Source organism: Salmo salar, unplaced genomic scaffold (assembly GCF_905237065.1).
Source record: "Salmo salar unplaced genomic scaffold, Ssal_v3.1, whole genome shotgun sequence".
Classification (NCBI taxonomy): domain Eukaryota; kingdom Metazoa; phylum Chordata; class Actinopteri; order Salmoniformes; family Salmonidae; genus Salmo; species Salmo salar.
The window spans coordinates 232,486-252,284 of NW_025549157.1; the positions used below are offsets into that span (position 1 = coordinate 232,486).

Below are 19,799 nucleotides of genomic sequence, written 5' to 3' on the forward strand. Positions count from 1 at the left end.
AAAAATAAAGAGGTGAGCAAAACACGTTAAGTGGAGTTTTTAGAAAATCCTCGTAGGCTCTGAGTGTGTATTCCTGTGTAGAGGTGTAAACAGGGCCCAGTCAGGAGGCTCTGAGTGTGTATTCCTGTGTAGAGGTGTAAACAGGGCCCAGTCAGGAGGCTCTGAGTGTGTATTCCTGTGTGGAGGTGTAAACAGGGCCCAGTCAGGAGGCTCTGAGTGTGTATTCCTGTGTAGAGGTGTAAACAGGGCCCAGTCAGTAGGCTCTGAGTGTGTATTCCTGTGTGGAGGTGTAAACAGGGCCCAGTCAGTAGGCTCTGAGTGTGTATTCCTGTGTGGAGGTGTAAACAGGGCCCAGTCAGTAGGCTCTGAGTGTGTATTCCTGTGTGGAGGTGTAAACAGGGCCCAGTCAGTAGGCTCTGAGTGTGTATTCCTGTGTGGAGGTGTAAACAGGGCCCAGTCAGGAGGCTCTGAGTGTGTATTCCTGTGTGGAGGTGTAAACAGGGCCCAGTCAGTAGGCTCTGAGTGTGTGTTCCTGTGTGGAGGTGTAAACAGGGCCCAGTCAGTAGGCTCTGAGTGTGTATTCCTGTGTGGAGGTGTAAACAGGGCCCAGTCAGGAGGCTCTGAGTGTGTATTCCTGTGTGGAGGTGTAAACAGGGCCCAGTCAGGAGGCTCTGAGTGTGTATTCCTGTGTGGAGGTGTAAACAGGGCCCAGTCAGTAGGCTCTGAGTGTGTATTCCTGTGTGGAGGTGTAAACAGGGCCCAGTCAGTAGGCTCTGAGTGTGTATTCCTGTGTGGAGGTGTAAACAGGGCCCAGTCAGTAGGCTCTGAGTGTGTATTCCTGTGTGAGGGGGCACCTTGGAGGCGTAAACAGGGCCGAGTCAGTGGAGGATGATCTGAGAGTCAGTCGACTCAGACACCTATCATTGGTCGGTTGCGGGCGACCTAGAGCTGTCCTGACACTGAATTGATCACAGTGGGGATTGGTCTGTAGGGGTGAGGGGCCAGGGTGACTGTGGGTTCTGTGTGAAACACGGTACCTGGTTAAACTCTATTGGAAGAAGGACCTCATTCTGAAAAGTGTCTGTGTGACTCTCAGAAGTGGTGAATTCCAATGATTTTAAACGTGCTGCCAGGTATGCCCTGGGTTCGGTCATTTAGCGTTAAATATCTAGAATCTGTGTGAACGAGATGACAACTAGAATCTGTGTGAACGAGATGACAACTAGAATCTGTGTGAACGAGATGACAACTAGAATCTGTGTGAACGAGATGACAACTAGAATCTGTGTGAACGAGATGACAACTAGAATCTGTGTGAACGAGATGACAACTAGAATCTGTGTGAACGAGATGACAACTAGAATCTGTGTGAACGAGATGACAACTAGAATCTGTGTTTACTAGTTAAGACCATTTATAATATAGTACAAGATAGTAAGGTGCACCTGTAATTGTTTTAAACATGTAATTATTTTAAACCTGGACCCCATTTCATATTTTCTGATATGAGAGTTGTGTGACTGTGATATGAGAGTTGTGTGACTGTGGTATGAGAGTTGTGTGACTGTGGTATGAGAGTTGTGTGACTGAGTCATAATCTGATGTTTGGATAGTAACAGAGATCTATAGTTCCTCATAGAGGTATATAGTTCCTCCTAGAGATCTATAGTTCCTCCTAGAGATCTATAGTTGCTCCTAGAGATCTATAGTTCCTCCTAGAGGTCTATAGTTCCACCAAGAGGTCTATAGTTCCTCCTAGAGATCTATAGTTCCTCCTAGAGATCTATAGTTCCTCACAGAGATCTATAGTTCCTCCTAGAGATCTATAGTTCCTCATATAGAAATATGCTTAATCAGATGATTGACATGTGGATAATAAGCTTTATTATAACGTTATCTTGGGGTTCCGTTCCTTCACTGCCCATCATAGAAGATCACGGGGTGGTATTGAGAGGGGGATGATATTTTAGAAAGCAGAGGAAGGTCTATAGTTCCTGGGAGGCTTGATTTTGCCGTGGTCTCTGGGAGGTTAGAGAACCGTTGAGGATCCCATGGTCATTGTCCGGGAAACAAACGTATATTTTTTGGTTCTGCTGGGAGGATGTTTGGAGAGATGCTTCGTAGCTGTGGAGAGTCCTTGAAAAAGCAAATGGAATGGTTGTCATGACTACCTGAGAATGTCTTATGTTTTCTATGGATTCTGTGAAAATATGATGAATTGTATGTGTGTATAATGATTAGTAGAGATTTGATGAAGTAATACTGGGAATATAATTAGATACAATTTAAACAACCCATATATAGACGAACGTAGGCTTTGAGTTGGTATCTTTAATGGATCATTTGATAAAGATGAGGTTTAAGCATTATTAAACTGTCTATAAAGTCTGGGCAGTTGTCTCAGAAACTGGAGTGAATCACAGGTAAACTAACAATATTGTAGACTTGATGCTAAATACAGATTTTTCAGCTTTAGTGTGTATATCGTATCCACTTAGTTATGTCAGGAAGTTTTCCATCATTTTCTTATGCACCACAGGAGAACCAAGAAATGAAGAGCGACACCACGGCTGTCTTTTAGGCTTTTATGTTGATCTGCAATAGTATTATGAAAAGACAGGACAGGAACACATCAGTCTCCAATGCACCACCTGACAAGTTGTTCTTTCTCTCTCAGTGTTTTCTCAGACTCTCACAATCACACTCATACATAAAGCCATAATGTATAGTATAAAATAATAACCAGTCCTTAATACAAAGAATGTATAATCTTAATTCTTAGACAATAGAACAATACCTGCAATAGTATTATGAAAAGACAGGACAGGAACACATCAGTCTCCAATTGACAAGTTGTTCTACACAGGAGCATGAAGAAAGGTAAAACACATATCCTGTCTCACATCCCCAATACATTGCTAGGTGCTTTCAGTGTTGATAGTAGCAAAATACAACAACTCATGTACAAAACCACTGCAACACAAACAAGTTACAACATAAAATCGCCTTAGAGGGCAAAACTACATCCCCCATAATGCAACACCATCACTAGTCGGCAGCTCAGCTAGCCGTCTGCATCACAGAAAGAAAGTCATGCTAGCTAGCAACACATTTAGCACTCTGTAACTATATTAATAACAACAATAAAACTCTGAAAGTTACGTGTTTCGATAGTCTCACATCCCCTTATAACAATATCTACAGCATTAACCTTGGGACGTTTATTTATTTCACGTTACGGACTTCTACAAAGGAGTAATCTGCAACCCGTACCTTTCTCTCTCAGTGTTTTCTCAGACTGAGGAGAGCGGGATCTATGGGTAGTACCAGGGTGTTAGTAGGTGACGTAAGCACCCAGATAAAATAAAATACATTTAATGAAACAAAACCTGAAGATGTTAACATCATTCAGCTACTGTAGCTGCCTATCTAACATCAACAGGCATCACCAGTAGCGCAACAATTAAAATTAGAAACCAAAAGTAAAGTTCCTGGCGATCTGACTCCCCCCTTCTGTCTGAACTTGGAACATTCCTGTTCGCGGGCTTTTGGCCACTGACCCTCAACCTGATTGTTCTGTTCTGTGTTGTGTACTATTCTAATAATTTGAAGTTTGCTGGAATAACCATTTTAACTCTACTACATATATTAGCCACTGTGTTTTAAAACCACTTCTGTCGTCTAGTTACTTATCCGATTTAATTTCATATTTACGGTGTTGTTGTTATTGGTCAGCTAGCGGGCTGGTTAAGTTAGCATTAGCCTAACTAGCTAACATCCCCGACCATGAGGTCACTGAGCTACTCTCGTCCTGCTAAAGAAGAGGAGGTCTGCTGGACGGAGAAAGAGGGTCTGTGGCTTAACGTTGTCGTGAAAGAGGAGGAATAGGATGTCACAATACAAAAACAAGTAAAAGGTGAGGCTGTTACAGTGAAAGAAGAAGAGAAAGACGTTTCAGTTAAAGAAGAGGAAGATTCGTTCAGAGTGAAAGAGGAGGAGGATGTTACTGTTAAAGAAGAGGAAGAGAAAGAGGAGGATGCAGTTTTTGGAGTGAAAGAGGAGGAGGGGGAGATGACTGTCACATTGGAGGAAGACGAGGATGAAACTGGATATCTGGGCTCGATTTCCCAAAGGCATGTTAAGGCATCCAATGGTTCTAACGATGAACGGGCCCTGATTAACACTAGTAAGTACTGTCTTAAATACAGAGGCACAAACTCTGCAGTTGTTGAACTGAAGTTTGGTGTTAAAGGGGAAATATGAAATAGCTACATCCATATTGTGACTTTTAAATTATTAATTTATAGCCATTGATTGTTGAAGAATATAACACATGTCTCATGAGCTTAGTTCAACTGTTGTACCCCATCAGAACCCCAAATAAGCTTTTTTTACTCCAATGTTTAGAAACAATGTAAATGATAAACAAACACTGTAAACACTCAACATGGTTAAAACTATATTGTTGATATCATGGATGGTCAGTCCTTGCATCCGCAGGTCCGTCTATGCATTTGAGAGTAGTTACATTTCTCCAACCGCATCATCATCTTTATAACCAAACTAGTGGTGGAATGACAGCTTTGTTATTGTATGAACTGCAGATTGGTTGATAGATGTGTGGCTATTTTATAGGGGTAACCTAGGATTTAAATAGCAAAAAATTATCAGCCCAGAGGCTTGGTTTGGTAAACAGCTGAGGGATGGGGGAAGGAGAAGTGTAACCACTCTCAAATTCATAGAGGAAGCTATTGTAGCAACCGTAACCCAACACCTAGCGACCTGTTCAAGAAGTTCAGAAATCTTGGTGTAACAGTTATAATACAAGCACTGGCCATCCATCAGGTCAAAATGATAGTTTTAACCAGATTTCAAGGCTATACAGTGCTTGTTTACAAACAGTGGCGTTAAACAAGCTTATGTTTTGGTTCCTGGTGGGGTAATAAAGTTAAAACATTTGAGGCATTTATAAGTTATATTCTTCAAGAATCAATGGTTATATAGTAAATGGGTCTTTCTATAACTGCCAGTGTAGATTTCCTGTGGGGGTCAAATTGTTAGAGCTGTTGATAAGTCATTAGCTGTGTTAGAATACTCATACTAACCGTACTATTTGTGATGTTAATTGAGTGTATAGTATGCTTATTGGTCATAGTTTGATATAGTTAGTATGCCAAAAGTTCCCGGATGTCGTACTAAATTCACCATAATATGACGTAAACACGCAGTATGTTAGGGCCCATAATGCAATTCTTCAGGAAATGGGCGTGGCTTCACAGCGTTTTCAGATTTGAAGAAGAGTACCCAGAGTACCCAGCCAGAAATAATCAGACACCCATTTTTCAAGCTAGCATATAATGTCACATAAACCCAAACCACAGCTAAATGCAGCACTAACCTTTGATGATCTTCATCAGATGACAATCCTAGGACATTATGTTATACAATACATGCATGTTTTGTTCAATCAAGTTCATATTTATATAAAAAACAGCTTTTTACATTAGCATGTGACAGAATTAGCATACCCACCGCAAACTTCTGGTGAATTTACTAAATTACTCACGATAAACGTTCACAAAAAACATAACAATTATTTTAAGAATTATAGATACAGAACTCCTTTATGCACTCGCTATGTCCGATTTTAAAATAGCTTTTCGATGAAAGCACATTTTGCAATATTCTGAGTAGATAGCCCAGCCATCACAGGGCTAGCTATTTAGACACCCACCAAGTTTAGCCCTCACCAAAGTCAGATTTACTATAAGAAAAATGTTATTACCTTTGCTGTTCTTCGTCAGAATGCACTCCCAGGACTTCTACTTCAATAACAAATGTTGGTTTGGTTCAAAATAATCCATAGTTATGTTCAAATATCCTCTGTTTTGTTCGTGCGTTCAAGACACTATCCGAAGGGTGACGCGCCCGACGCGTTTTGTGACAAAAAAATTCTAAATATTCCATTACCGTACTTCGAAGCATGTCAACCGCTGTTTAAAATCAATTTTTATGCCATTTTTCTCGTAAAAAAGCGATAATATTCCGACCGGGAAACCCTGTTTTAGTTCAAAGAGAGAGAAAATAAAAACATGGGATCGCCTCGTGCACGCGTCCCAGGGTCAGTGTCCTCTGATCGACCACTATCCAAATGCGCTAATGTTTTTCAGCCAGGGGCTGCAAAGACATCATTCAGCTTTTCCCGCCTTCTGAGAGCCTATGGGAGCCGTAGGAAGTGTCACGTTACAGCAGAGATCCTAAGTTTTCAATAAAGAGAGTGAAGAAGCCCAAGAAATTGTCAGACAGGCCACTTCCTGTAAGGAATCTTCTCAGGTTTTTGCCTGCCATATGAGTTCTGTTATACTCACAGACACCATTCAAACAGTTTTAGAAACTTTAGGGTGTTTTCTATCCAAAGCCAATAATTATATGCGTATTCTAGTTTCTGGGCAGTAGTAATAACCAGATTAAATCGGGTACGTTTTTTATCCGGCCGTGTAAATACTGCCCCCTATCCCTAACAGGTTAACTAATAGTATGTAGTATATACTCATTAAGTATGTAGTTACAGTATACTACAATGAACTAATAGTATGTAGTATATACTCATTAAGTATGTAGTTACTATTAGTTAATTGTAGTATACTGTAACTACATACTTAATGAGTATATACTACATACAATACTACAATTAACTAATAATATGTAGTATATACTCATTAAGTATATACTCATTAAGTATGTAGTTACAGTATACTACAATTAACTAATAGTATGTAGTATATACTCATTAAGTAAGTTGTATACAGTATGTTAGTATGGGTAGTCAAACACAGATATTCGCCTTTTTTCATTGTTTTCAATGCCATTACATTAAAAGCGAAACATAGCTACATTCAATAACATTTATGAATTGGTTGAAACCTTTGTTTTAAACCCTTCTTAAAGTTGGTGCCTTGCCGGATTTGTAATTAAAAATAATAAAAAAATACAAGACTACTTGACTTTCCTTGTATTTATGGCAGTGTAGTTCCCTTCAGGGTCAGTCAACTTTGGTACAACATACTATGGGGAGTCGCGATTTCTGTTGAAGGATCTAAAATCACACCTGAAAAGGCCAATGAAATCCGCGCCTGACTGGAAGTCCCGCCTTCCACAGGTGATGAGCGTCAGGCTGTGATTCATTCCTTCCATTATTCCGCCCTTCACCTTGGTGTCAACAGGAACAATTCATGCTACTAAAACATACAATTGGAACACGAGACTGTCTTAAGTTGCTCCAACTAAACTGACCCTTAGTGGTAGAGTGTGATCACCCCCTGGACTTTGTGTGGTTCTCATAGTTTCCTAATCACAATGTCCTGGTTATAGCAATGAGTAAGATGGCTAAAAAATGAGACCTAGGCAATGAAAGTTAAGACCGAGGTAAAGTTGGATTTATATTCACACATTCAGATATTCAACAGACATTGGCCAAAAGCCATTTAAAATGGTATAAATCAATAACTAATTCATTGATTGTCACAGAAACATCAAACTAGATTTATTATATACATGTCTAGCATACTTTTACAACCTTTTTTAAACAAAAATTCCAGTTTTGATTTTATAGAAATATATAAATCTATAAAATGCCATTTAAAAGTGGTATAAATCAATAACTAATTCACCATTTGTCACAGAACAAATAATAATAAAAAGTTAATTTGTGATATTTCTTTCCTTAATGCATTTGAGCCAATCAGTTGTGTTGTGACAAGGTAGGGTTTTCTCACTTTCTAGTAGGCTTATATTGAACATATGGCAAATAGGAGTGTCAATGTCGTCCTCTATTATCCTCAGTCATTTTTCCATCCAAGTTGTCAGACCCCGGTGGCCTGAAAAAGAAAAGGAGAACTTCACGCTCTAGGAGCTCAGATGCAATAATTTAATAACCTAATAACCAACGTTTCCACAGACAAGCTGTTTTCATCACGGTATAATGACAAACACTGCAGGTAACTGGTTTATATTGTGTCAAAGGACACACACAGGTGTCTGTAATCATGTCTGAGTGTGGCCTGATATCATTGGTTCATTTACAGATATAAATAGAACATATGAAAACATAAATGGATAGCATACGATCATAGATACAATTTGGCTATGTAGACCTACAAACATTTACAATGAATAGAAATATTACAATAATGGATACATAGACCTCCAAACATTTACAATGAATAGCAATATTACAATAATGGATACATAGACCTGCAAAGATTTACAATGAATAGCAATATTACAATAATGGATACATAGACCTCCAAAGATTTACAATGAATAGCAATATTACAATAATGGATACATAGACCTCCAAACATTTACAATGAATAGCAATATTACAATAATGGATACATAGACCTCCAAACATTTACAATGAATAGCAATATTACAATAATGGATACATACACCTCCAAACATTTACAATGAATAGCAATATTACAATAATGGATACATAGACCTCCAAACATTTACAATGAATAGCAATATTACAATAATGGCTACGTTGAGACAGACGGGAGCAAAGGTCTTTAAATTAAAGATCCAGACAGCCTCTTGTTTTTAACAATAAATTGTCGAGGTCACCCCCTCTCCTAGGGAGGGTGACGTGTTCGATGCCGATATAATGTAGGGACGAAATCAAGGGGTTCGCTTCCAAAAGATTTTACCACAAGGACAAATGAAAAGATAAATAACTGCCTTAGTGGTGCACCTGATAACACCTGTGATTGGGATCTGTTTCCCTGTTTGGGGTGTTTGAAGGATCTACATTTGTAAGTGCCATTGCATTGAGCGCAGTGACCAAATTAATGAATGAATATGAAACTGCCTTAAATACAGATGTGAATGATAGTATGTTTTAAATTCTCACTTAAAATATGCATTGCTCTATTTGAACGTCTCAATATAATATTATTATTTCATGAAAGGAATGAAAAATAAATTTGTGTGCAACAACAACAAAAACGTATCTTAACTACGTTTCCCTCCAGTCAGCAGACGGCGATGTGCGTCTTTCAGGTGATGCTGCAGCGTGACGCAGAAACATTTAGACTGTTTCTGTGCATATTTGCCTCTGTGTTTTAAATATACTTCTGACATCTAGTTAATTGCCCCCATTTACATGTTATAGGTACATTGTTAGTCAACTAGCTGGCTTGATAAGTTAGCCTAGCACTAAACTAGTCGCTCATGCTAACTAGCTAGCTAGCTAGCTAACATCCCCGAACATGAGCTCCCTAAACTACTCCCCTCCTGTTAAAGAAGAGGAGGTCTGCTGGACGGAGAAAGAAGCTCTGGGGCTGAACATTGTCGTGAAAGAGGAGAAGGAAGAGGAGGATGTTACAGTAAAACAACAAGTAGAGGGTGAGGCTGTTACAGTGAAAGAAGAAGAGAAAGACGTTACAGAGAAAGAAGAGGAGGAAGAGAAAGAGGAAGCTGTTACAGTAAAAGAAGAGGAGGATGCTGTTTTTGGAATGAAGGAGGAGAAAGAGGGAGAGATAACTGTCATATTGACAGAGGAGTCAGGAGATCTGATTACCACCAGTAAGTACTGTCTTAAAAACGGGCTCTAACTGTCCAACAATTTTAAACGAATGTGTTGTTTTAAAGCAGCATGCTACTAAAATTCTATACTTGAAAATGTTGTTCTGTACTATAGCAATTTATGTTATAATATAATGTTAAAGCTACATTTTAAAATGGGTGATTAAAGCCCTGAATGCTGATTGGCTGACAGCCGTGGTATATCAGGCCGTATACCATGGGTATGACAAAACATGCATTTTTACTGTTCTGATTACATTGGTAACCAGTTTATAATTGCAATAAGCCACCTCTGGTTTGTGATATATGGCCAATATACCACGGCTAAGGGCTGTATCCAGGCACGTTGTGCTGTGTTGTACATAAGGACAGTCTTTAACCATGCTATATTGGCCATATACCACACTTCCTCTGGTCTTATTGCTTAACTGTAACATGTGTATACCATCAGAGTCCCTCCCACCACAAAATCACAACTTAATTGTCTCACAGAATGGCAAACAAGTTATAAATGAAACTTTTGATGTGTGTCTATTGTAGGCCTTGTGTGGAGTGTGTATACCAACAAAAAGCAGATTTCTAAATAATGTTGGAGAAATACATAAAATAAGATGCATTATTGACATGAAATGGACATGTGTTATGGGGAGACTGAACATATTAGCAAAAGGACAAGCGTTTTGGGGAGACTGAACATATTAGCAAACGTTTGTAAGTCTACAAAAAACATAAAATAAAATAGCCATTTCAAGGAAAGGCTGAACTAAAGAATTATCATTTAGAAAGTATGGTAATTATTACTTTAGAGATGAAGTGGGACACCAACAAAATGTTATTTACATTGGATCAAATACAGCCTATAACATGACATTATCTATTATTATAGAGCTCTGATCAGCCTATAAACATGATCTATTATTATAGAGCTCTGATCAGCCTATAACATGACATTATCTATTATTATAGAGCTCTGATCAGCCTATAACATGACATTATCTATTATTATAGAGCTCTGATCAGCCTATAACATGACATTATCTATTATTATAGAGCTCTGATCAGCCTATAAACATGACATTATCTATTATTATAGAGCTCTGTTCAGCCTATAACATGACATTATCTATTATTATAGAGCTCTGATCAGCCTATAACATGACATTATCTATTATTATAGAGCTCTGATCAGCCTATAACATGACATTATCTATTATTATAGAGCTCTGTTCAGCCTATAACATGACATTATCTATTATTATAGAGCTCTGATCAGCCTATAACATGACATTATCTATTATTATAGAGCTCTGATCAGCCTATAAACATGATCTATTATTATAGAGCTCTGATCAGCCTATAACATGACATTATCTATTATTATAGAGCTCTGATCAGCCTATAACATGACATTATCTATTATTATAGAGCTCTGATCAGCCTATAAACATGACATTATCTATTATTATAGAGCTCTGACCAGCCTATAAACATGACATTATCTATTATTATAGAGCTCTGATCAGCCTATAACATGACATTATCTATTATTATAGAGCTCTGATCAGCCTATAACATGACATTATCTATTATTATAGAGCTCTGATCAGCCTATAACATGACATTATCTATTATTATAGAGCTCTGATCAGCCTATAACATGATCTATTATTATAGAGCTCTGTTCAGCCTATAAACATGACATTATCTATTATTATAGAGCTCTGATCAGCCTATAACATGACATTATCTATTATTATAGAGCTCTGATCAGCCTATAACATGACATTATCTATTATTATAGAGCTCTGATCAGCCTATAACATGACATTATCTATTATTATAGAGCTCTGATCAGCCTATAACATGACATTATCTATTATTATAGAGCTCTGATCAGCCTATAACATGATCTATTATTATAGAGCTCTGATCAGCCTATAACACTGACTGGAATAGTAATATATATTATTATAGAGCTCTGATCAGCCTATAACATGACATTATCTATTATTATAGAGCTCTGATCAGCCTATAAACATGACATTATCTATTATTATAGAGCTCTGATCAGCCTATAACATGACATTATCTATTATTATAGAGCTCTGATCAGCCTATAACATGACATTATCTATTATTATAGAGCTCAGATCAGCCTATAACATGACATTATCTATTATTATAGAGCTCTGTTCAGCCTATAACATGACATTATCTATTATTATAGAGCTCTGATCAGCCTATAACATGACATTATCTATTATTATAGAGCTCTGATCAGCCTATAACATGACATTATCTATTATTATAGAGCTCTGCTCAGCCTATAACATGACATTATCTATTATTATAGAGCTCTGATCAGCCTATAAACATGACATTATCTATTATTATAGAGCTCTGATCAGCCTATAACATGACATTATCTATTATTATAGAGCTCTGATCAGCCTATAACATGACATGATCTATTATTATAGAGCTCTGATCAGCCTATAACATGACATTATCTATTATTATAGAGCTCTGATCAGCCTATAACATGACATTATCTATTATTATAGAGCTCTGCTCAGCCTATAAACATGATCTATTATTATAGAGCTCTGATCAGCCTATAAACATGACATTATCTATTATTATAGAGCTCTGATCAGCCTATAAACATGACATTATCTATTATTATAGAGCTCTGATCAGCCTATAAACATGACATTATCTATTATTATAGAGCTCTGATCAGCCTATAAACATGATCTATTATTATAGAGCTCTGATCAGCCTATAACATGACATTATCTATTATTATAGAGCTCTGTTCAGCCTATAAACATGATCTATTATTATAGAGCTCTGATCAGCCTATAAACATGACATTATCTATTATTATAGAGCTCTGATCAGCCTATAACATGACATTATCTATTATTATAGAGCTCTGATCAGCCTATAAACATGACATTATCTATTATTATAGAGCTCTGATCAGCCTATAACATGACATTATCTATTATTATAGATCTCTGATCAGCCTATAAACATGACATTATCTATTATTATAGAGCTCTGATCAGCCTATAAACATGACATTATCTATTATTATAGAGCTCTGATCAGCCTATAACATGACATTATCTATTATTATAGAGCTCTGCTCAGCCTATAAACATGACATTATCTATTATTATAGAGCTCTGATCAGCCTATAAACATGACATTATCTATTATTATAGAGCTCTGCTCAGCCTATAAACATGACATTATCTATTATTATAGAGCTCTGATCAGCCTATAAACATGACATTATGTATTATTATAGAGCTCTGATCAGCCTGTAAACATGACATTATCTATTATTATAGAGCTCTGATCAGCCTATAAACATGACATTATGTATTATTATAGAGCTCTGATCAGCCTATAAACATGACATTCCCTGAGAGATTAGATTTGGAGCTCTTCATCATTTGTTTTTAAATCTCACCGTCACCAAGTTTATTATTAATGATGTAATGTTGTGAAAACTGACCTCAGGGTATTGAGGGATCTAGTCTAGATTAAACCTCATAGGAAGACATTTTTATTTAATGCAGGTTTCATTCAGGTCTCTGTTTAACTAGATACTCTGTTTGTCTTTGGCAGGAGAGAGACCAGACTCTGACAGCAGGAAGAGTTCCTCAGGGGAAACAGACCCAGAGACGCCTAACCAACACCACTGCTCCCACTGTGGAAAGAGTTTTAGGTGGTTAGGGAGCCTGAAAATGCATGAGAGAACACATACAGGAGAAAAGCCCTACCACTGTTCCCACTGTGGAAAGAATTTTACTCAGTTAGGAGCCCTGGTTGGACATGAGAGAACACACACGGGAGAGAAGCCTTATCACTGTTCCCACTGTGGAAAGAGTTTTAGGTGGTTAGTGAGCCTGAAAACGCATGAGAGAATACACACAGGAGAAAAGCCTTTCCAATGTTCCCAGTGTGAAAAGAGTTTTAGGTGGTCGGGGAGCTTGAAAAAGCATGCGAGAAAACACACAGGAGAAAAGCCTTTCCAACATACTAATACACAGGAGGAGAAGACATACCACTGTTCTCATTGTGAAAAGACATTTTCCCAGTCAGAGGACCTGAAATCACACGAGAGAATAGAGAGGCTGTGTTCTGACTTGTGTTTCTGACTGAGAATTTGTCCACGGCCAGGATTCATAGGGCCAGGGTGTCCGCTATGGACGCCTGGAAAAAATCAGCAGTGGACATTTCTGAACGTTTATCCAACAGACCTGTACATCCATGAATGGATCTCTATAATGTGTAACTATTTCTGATGTATGTGTTGTGATGAATTGTTTAATAGATGTACTATGTTAGGTATATTTATCTGTGGTTTAATTTCAACAGATTTTACTGATGCTATTAGATTGCTGTGTGGGGGGAGTTTTATATATACAGTGCCTTCAGAAAGTATTCACACCCCTTGACTTGTCCCACATTTCGTTGTGTTACAGCCTAAATTTAAAAAATATTTTTATTTATTTTTATTTCACCTTTATTTAACCAGGTAGGCCAGTTGAGAACAAGTTCTCATTTGCAACTGCGACCTGGCCAAGATAAAGCATAGCAATTCGACACATACAACAACACAGAGTTACACATGGAGTAAAACAAACATACAATCAATTATACAGTAGAAAAATCTATATACAGCATGTGTAAATGAGGTAGGATAAGAGAGGTTAGGCAATAAATAGGCCATGGTGGCGAAGTAATTACAATATAGCAATTAAACACTGGAATGGTAGGATGTGCAGAAGATGAATGTGCAAGTAGAGATACTGGGGTTAAATGGATTCAATACCCCATAATGTCAAAGTGGAATTATGTTTTTGGAAATGTTTACACATTTAATTAAAAGCCTAAATAAGTTCAGGAGTAAAGATTTTGCTTAACAAGTCACATAAGTTGCATGGACTCACTGTGTGCAATAATAGTGTTTAACATGATATTTGAATGAATACCTCATCTCTGTTCCCCACACATACAATTATCTGTATTGTCTCTCAGTTGAGCAGTGAATTTCAAACACAGATTCAACCACAAAGGCCAGGGAGGTTTTCCAACGCCTCGCAAAGAAGGGCATGTATTGGTGGATGGGTAAAAAAAAGCAGACATTGAATATCCCTTTGAGCATGGTGAAGTTATTAATTACACTTTAGATGGTGTATCAATATACCCAGTCACTAACTCAGTTGCTGGAGAGGAAGGAAACCGCTCAGGGATTTCACCATGAGGCCAATGGTGACTTTAAAATAGTTAGTGTTTAATGATTGTGATATGAGAAAACTGCGGATGGATCAACAACATTGTAGTTACTCCACAATACTAACCTAAATGACAGAGTGAAAAGAAGGAAGCATTCCCAGTCAGAGGACCTGAAATCACATGAGAGAATAGAGAGGCTGTTGGCACTAAAGTAATACTACAAAAGAATGTGGCAAAGAAACAAACTTTATATCCTGAATACAAAGCGTTATGTTTGGGGAGGGTTTGGAGGGTTTGGCTGGCCGGGACGCCCTTGTCCCATTGTGCTCTAGCGACTCCTTGTGGTGGTCAGCATGCACGCTGACTTCGGTCGCCAGCTGGACAGTGTTTCCTCCGACACATTGGTGTGGCTGTCTTCCGGGTTAAACGAGCAGTGTGTCAAGATGTGCAGTGCGGCTTGGCAGGGTCGTGTTTCAGAGGACACATGGCTCGACCTTCGCCTCTCCCCGGAGTCCGTAGGGGAGTTGCAATTGGATATCATGAAATTGGTGAGAAAAAGGTGTAAAAGTACAACAACAAAAAAAAAATATATATATATATACACTCGTACTGAAATTTGATTTTTCGATGATCTGGCAGATGTGAAAACCATGTAAACACCTGCAAGACTTCGGTTAGAAGTGAATCACCTGCCTGGACATCCTAAGAAGCACCAGAGACCTGCATTTTGAAGTGGGTTTAATAATACTTGTGAAAACTGACTTCAGGTGATTGAGGGATCTAGTCGAGATTAAACATCATAGGAAGTTTTATCATGTTTCATTCAGGTCTCTGTTTAATTAATTATATAATCTGTTTGTCTTTGACAGGAGAGAGACCAGACTCTCCTTCTGACAGCAGGAAGAGTTCTTCAGAGGAACCAGACCCTGAGATGTCCAAACCAGCAGGACAACATCACTGCTCCCAGTGTGGAAAGAGTTTTACTCAGTAAGGGAGCCTGAGAACACATAAGAGAATACACACTGGAGAGAAGCCTTACCACTGCTCCTTGTGCGGAAAGAGTTTTAGGTGGTTAGGGAGCGTGGAAAGGCATGAGAGAACACACACAGGAGAAAAGCCTTTCCAATGTTCCCATTGTGGAAAGAGTTGCACCCAGTTAGGGAGCCTGAAGGAGCTTGAGAGAATACACACAGGAGAAAAGCCTTACCACTGCTCCCACAGTGGAAAGAGATTTACCCGGTTAAGGTACCTGAAAGAGCATGAAAGAATACATACACATACACAGGAGGAGAAGACATACCACTGCTCTCATTGTGGAAAGACATTTTCCCAGTCAGAGGACCTGAAATCACATGAGAGAATAGAGAGGCTGTGTTCTGACTTATGTTTTTGATTGAGAAATTGTGTTTTTGTTCATTCTACATTAAATAATATTGTATGAATGAAATCATACTGAAAAATAGGTCTACATGTTTTTTCCAGCTCAAGACATGATCATGTCGAAAATCGGATTAAAAGAGTAAAAAAAAATGTTTTGATTATGAACTTAAGATTGATTGAATGCAAGTGTAAACCCCTAAATGTTGTTCACTATATCATTGGGATATTTCAAACATGTTAATTATTAAATAGATTGATATTAGTATTTCTTCATTCAGATTGTCATTGTAAATGCGTATTGGTTCTCAATTGACATATCTGATTAAATAAATGTGAAATAAAGTAAATGCCATATTATTTTTGGGAAGTCTATTTGGTTCTATGTTGGGACTATAAGAATATTTTGAAGATAAATACACAAGGCAGAGTACGAGAGAGACAGAGGACGAGAGGTCAGTACAGTACTAACAACCAATGGAAATAGTGTTTTTTCCTGTAATAGGGAGTTATTGATCAGTGGTTCAGCAACATGGGAGGATGTAGATGTACACTACCGTTCAACAGTTTGGGGTCACTTAGAAATAACCTTGTTTTTAAAAGAAAGCCATTTTTTGTCCATTAAAATAACATCAAATTGATCTGAAATACAGTGTAGACATTGTTAATGTTGTAAATGACTATTGTAGCTGGAAACAGATGATTATTAATGGAATATCTACATAGGCGTACAGAGGCCCATTATCAGCCACCATCACTCCTGTGTTCCTATGGCACGTTGTGTTAGTTAATCCAAGTTTATCATTTTAAAAGGCTAATTGATCATTAGAAAACCCTTTTGCAATTATGTTAGCACAGCTGAAAACTGTTGTTATGATTAAAGAAGCAATAAAACTGGTCTGCTTTAGACTAGTTGAGTATCTGGAGCATCAATGTAACCTCTCAAATTCATAGACAGGTGTCGCGTCTATTTTTACCCAAAAGTAGTTTTTTACCTGGAGACTGTAGTGCTACTTTCTCAAAATGAACATAAATGCTGTAGGGGAGGGTTCTGGTGTTTTACCAGGAGACTGGGGCCGATCCCCATTTAGGAATGTATGTCTTGCTTACTCACACTCTGCATGTGTTGATACCTGGCTGAAAACCCTCACAGTTGTTGGCCAACAGATTTTGTCATGGAGTTTTCATTCAATAGGGTTTAGAGTCCATTTCATCTTAAGCCATTCTTTTAAATACGGTAATACCTTTAATTAGAATGTTGTGCCTTTAAATACCTTTTCATTCTCATTTTGTTGACGGACTCAATAGAATACACGGAGTCAGAAACTAGGGATCAATTCAAGAAAGTCATCATTCGTCTCTGTTTCAACACCAACTGGTAGATTTAAAAATACTCTGATCTTGTAGATTATTTAGGTACATTTTAGGGTTAGGAAAGTATGTATGAATCATAAAAACAATAGTCCTATAAATCTACCCTAATTCTTACTAATCATGGAAGTTTCAGACCCTTAACTCAGTACTTTGTTGAAACACCTTTGGCAGCGATTACAGCCTTGAGTCTTCTTGGGTATGACGCTAGAAGCTTGGCACAACTGTATTTGGGGAGTTTCTCCCATTCTTCTCTGCAGATCCTCTCAAGCTCTGTCAGGTTGGATGGGGAGCATCGCTGCACAACTATTTTCAGGTCTCTCCAGAGATGTTTGATCGGGTTCAAGTCCGGGCTCTGGCTGGACCACTCAAGGACAACAGTGCAATAATATGTAACAACTTCACAACAAATACACACATCTAAAGTAAAGGAATGGAATTAAGAATATATAAATATTTGGACGAGCAATGTCAGAGTGGCATAGACTAAAATACAGTAGAATAGTATAGAATACAGTATATACATATGAGATGAGTAATACATAGACAGATACAGTAGAATAGGATAGAATACAGTATATACATATGAGATGAGTAATACATAGACAGATACAGTAGAATAGGATAGAATACAGTACATACATATGAGATGAGTAATACATAGACAGATACAGTAGAATAGGATAGAATACAGTATATACATATGTGATGAGTAATACATAGACAGATACAGTAGAATAGGATAGAACCTAGTCTGTTCATTATATACTTCTACATTATGTATTGTTACACCATGTAGGAGCAGTATAGACCAAGTCTGTTCATTATATACATCTACATGATGTATTGTTACACCATGTAGGAGCAGTATAGACCTAGTCTGTTCATTATATACATCTACATGATGTATTGTTACACCAACACAAAAAAAGGAAATTATATTATTTTATACTAATACAATTGCTCAGAGAAAGAGATTTAGTTTAAAATGTAATTCTCAAAAGGTAGGGGTCTGAATTATTGCCTCCCATGTTTTCAATACTCCAGCACCCTCCCTTGGGAGGATAACAACACTGAAATGTTTTATGAGATTAGAGAGCACATTGGGTGGGATCTTAGACCCTTCCTCCATACAGAATCTCTCCAGGTCTTTGTTTAATTTAGTCTGTCTTATGGACTGCCCTGATCAATTCAAACCACAGGTTTTCAATGGAGTTCAAGTCCGAAGACTGAGATGGCCATTGAAAATGTTGATTTTGTGCCCAATTAACCATTTCTTTGTGGATGTTGATGTGTCTTGCTGGAAGATCCACTTATGGCCAAGTCTCAGCCTCCTAGCAGAGAGGTAACCAGGTTTTGGGCTAAAATATCCTGGTAGTGGGTAAAGTTTATTTATTTATTTTATACAGTAATTTTTGCTCATCTTTATCAAGGATATCAATAACTAGGTGCTTATTTTGATATCTAGTTATTTGACCGAATCAGAAATACAGATGTGGAGTAGATGTAGAGTTTGTTTTAAATTCTCAGAAAAAATCTGAACTAATCAAACAACACTTGTTGCTCTTTATACGTGTTGATATAATATTCATATTTAATGGAGAGGAAAAAAACGTTTCCCTAAACTGCTTTATAATATTATAATTCAATGAAGAATAAAAATAGTTTTCCCTCCTCAACTGCGTTTCCTCCCTCCAGACAGCAGATGGCGATATGTGTCTTTCAGGCGATGTTTCTAGTGTGACGTATAATCTAGTGGACGGAACTCTTCAACAACTGCAGCCACCTCGGTAGCTCGCTAGCCGACAAAGTCGGAACATTCAAGTTCTTTAGACAATTTCGTGGTTTAATCGCCACTGTGATTTAAACATAGTACTCCATTTTATGTAATATTTACGTTGTAAGTCAACTAGCTGGCTGGTTAAGTTAGCACTAGTCGCTAATGCTAACTAGCTATTATCCCCGACCATAAGTTCACTAAGCTACTCTCCTCCTGATAAAGAAGAGGAGGTCTGCTGGACGGAGAAAGAAGCTCTGGTGAAAGAGGAGGAAGAGGAGGCTGTTACAATTCAAAAACAAGTAGAGGATGAGGCTGTTACAGTGAAAGAAGAAGAGAAAGGCGTTACAGAGAAAGAAGAGGAAGACGCGTTCAGAGTGAAAGAGGAGGATGATGCAGTTTTTGGAGTGGAGGATGAAGTGAAAGAAGA

At 37.8% G+C, this 19,799-nt stretch overlaps 1 long non-coding RNA gene across 1 annotated transcript; it reads left to right on the forward strand.

Moving 5' to 3' along the window:
• Positions 1–9,539: 9,539 nt before the first annotated feature.
• On the forward strand, positions 9,540–14,058 carry LOC106591026 (uncharacterized). Its single transcript, XR_006765813.1, has 2 exons — positions 9,540–9,588; positions 13,231–14,058. It is a non-coding gene; the product is annotated as an uncharacterized lncRNA (long non-coding RNA).
• Positions 14,059–19,799: the final 5,741 nt, after the last annotated feature.